The 3,012-nt window shown below is 49.4% G+C and overlaps 1 pseudogene across 1 annotated transcript; it reads right to left on the reverse strand.

The window, feature by feature from the left end:
- Positions 1–510: 510 nt before the first annotated feature.
- Positions 511–2,602, reverse strand: LOC105510034 (annotated as a pseudogene). Its single transcript, XR_001001511.1, has one exon. The product of XR_001001511.1 is annotated as a calponin-2 pseudogene (transcript).
- Positions 2,603–3,012: the final 410 nt, after the last annotated feature.

The following is a 3,012-nucleotide window of genomic DNA, read 5'->3' on the forward strand; positions in this document are numbered from 1 at the left end:
TTTGACAAAATTCAACAGCCCTTCATGCCAAAAACACTCAGTAAATTCGGTATTGATGGAATGTATCTCATTTGCCCATTTTAAAATAAGATTATTATTATTATTATTGCTGTTGAGTTGTTTGAGTCCTTTGTATATTTTGGTTACTAATCCCTTGTGGAACAAATAGTTTGCACGTATTTTCTACCATTCTGCAGTTTGTCTCTTCACTCTACTGATTTTTTTTTTCTGTGCAGTAGCTTGTCATTTGATATAATTATTAGTCTATTTTTATTTTTGTTCCTGGTGACTTTGAGGCCTTCTCCATAAAATGTTTGCCCTGACCAATGTCCTGAAGTGTACCCCATATGTTTTCTTCTTGCAGTTTCATAGTTTGCAGACTTACATTTAAGTATTTTATCCATTTTGAGTTTTTTTTAATATGGTGAGAGAGAGGATCTACTTTTATTTTTCTGCATGTAGATATTCACTTTTCACAGCACCATTTATTGAAGACACTGTCCATTTCTTTTTTTTTTTTTTCTTCTTACAAACAGAGGTTTTATTGCGTTTGGTCCACAATCGTATTTCACATTATCTCATGGAGCAGGGCCCCTGGGTGGGAGTCCCTGTGCAGTACTTGGCGGGGCATTTGGCCAGGGGAAGATGGAGCAGTATAGCTTGTCGAGCCCAGAAAGGAGTGTTGGGGGCTCCTTAAAACCTACTGAAGGGCCAGCCATGGTGACTCACACCTATAATCTCAGCACTTGGGGAGGCCGAGGCGGGTGGATCACATCTGAGGCCAGGAGTTCGAGACCAGCCTGGCCAATATAAAGAAACTCCATCTCTACTAAAAATACAAAAATTAGCCGGGCGTGGTGGAGCACCTGCAGTCCCAGCTACTCGGGAGGCTGATGCTGGAGAATCGCTTGAGCCCGGGAGGTGGAGGTGCAGTGAGCCGAGATTGCACTACTGCACTCTAGCCTGGGTGACAGCCACAACTAAAACAAAACCTACTGAGGCCAGAGTGGGTTGGGGGGGCGTGTAGCATGGAGAGGGGATCAGGCTTAGCCCCAACAACTCAGAATTTCACTTCCTTGTACGGCCTTCACTTTCCCTACCTGGCCCCGGGGGCAGGTCTGAGGGTCTGAGGTCTGTTGGTCCTGGGGAAATCCAGTCACTCGGGAGCTGGAGATATTTAGCATCATGGCAGGGCCCCCTTTCCCAGGTGACTGATTTCCCAGCACCTTCTCCACTGTCCCTGCCCCATTCCTCAGGAATAAAAAACAAAATGTATTTTTCTTTTGTGAATACTTCCTGAAACTTGCAGAGAAACCACAAACTGCTCAGCTGACAAAAGGGGGAACAGGCAAGGCAACCAGAAACCTTTGGGAACCGGTTAGTCTCTTCTCCCCAGCACAGCCTGAACGTGCCAGCAGGGACCCTCGCCCTGCACGCCCTACAGGTATCGGGATATGGCCTTGACCTCCCTCCCCCACAGCCCGGTGGCTCAGCCCTGCGAAGGACCAAAGCAAAGGGGAAAAAAGCTCTGCTGCCTGATCCCACACTGCCACTCACAGACCCTTGGTTGATTGGCAGCACTGAACCGGCTAAGAAAAAAAACAAAGATGAAAACACAGAAAAACCCAAAAACCCAGACGGGGGGACGATGTGGGAAGAGAGCGTGCTGGGAGCCTCAGTAGCTGGCCTCTTCCTGGTAGTAAGGGGGATATTCAGGGACCTCCCCCGGGTCCGGGCAGTCGCCGGCACCTGAGGAGCCCCATCGGCCACAGTGCCTTGCGGGCAATACTTGGGGTCATATATCTGTCGGCCCAGGCCGAAGACCTGGCCGGTCTGGCTGGCGCCGTGCGTGTAGCCCATCTGCAGGGACATGGAGGAGTTATCACACTTGTCGGTTCCCAGCTTGGTGTCATAGATGTGCCGCCGCGTCCCTGGAGCCGTCATGCCCACCTGGCTCACACACTTGTTTGTGCCCATCTGGAGGCTGATGGTTGAGTGGTCCATGGGGGGCAGGATATGGTTCTTGGGGTCATAGAGATGCCTCCTTGTGCCGTACGCGGTCATGCCCGACTGGCTGGCGCATTTGTTGGTGCCCATCTGCAGCCCGATGACACACTGGCCGGCCTTCATTGTGGCGTCGTCGAAATTCCGCTCCTGCTTCTCAGAGTACTTGATGCCAATGTCCACCCTGCTCTGCAGCCCCTTAGTCTTGGCCTTCCCCGCCAGGGCGAGAAGAGACACCTGCACCTGTGTCATGTTCCCACTCTCAAACAGGTCGTTGGCCTCAAACAGGTCCACGGGGTTCATGCCGTAGCTGACCACGGCCTTGATGAAGTTGGACAGGTTTTCCAGCTAGTGCCAGTTCTGCATGGAGCGGTTGATGTTGGGGACGGAGCCTGGCTGTAGCTTGTTCATGAGTGCATAAGATAGTTCCGTCCTTCAAGCCCTTTTGGAAATCGGGGCCGATGGAGAGACCGGTGAGTCCCTCGATCCAGGTGCGGAGCTCTGCCTCCTTCTGAGGGTCATATTTGGACAGGAGCCGGTTCTTGACCTCGGCCGACAGCCCATACGAGGGGCCCTTGTTGAACTGCGTGGAGCTCATGGCTGGCTGGCGGGTGGCGGGACGGGGCTGGACGGGACGGGCGACACTGTCCATTTCTTAACAAATGTTCTTAGCGTCTTTGTTGAAAATTAGTTGCCTATAAATACGTGAATTTATTTCTGGGTTCTTAATTCTGTTCATATGGTCTATGTTGTTATGGTAGTGTCATGCTATTTTGGTTATGATAGTTTCATAGTATATTTTGAAGCCCAGTAATGTGATAACTCTAGCTTTTTTCTTTTTGCTCAGGATTGCCATAGCTATTCAGGGTCTTTTATGGTTCCATACAAATTTAAAGAAGTTTTTAAAGCTGTGAATAATGTCATTGGTATTTTGGTAAAGATTGCATTGAATCTGTAGATTGCTTTGAGTAGTATGGACATTTTCACAATATTAATTCTCCCAGTATA

Source organism: Colobus angolensis, unplaced genomic scaffold, assembly GCF_000951035.1.
Source record: "Colobus angolensis palliatus isolate OR3802 unplaced genomic scaffold, Cang.pa_1.0 Scaffold182, whole genome shotgun sequence".
In the NCBI taxonomy this organism is placed as follows: Eukaryota; Metazoa; Chordata; class Mammalia; order Primates; family Cercopithecidae; genus Colobus; species Colobus angolensis.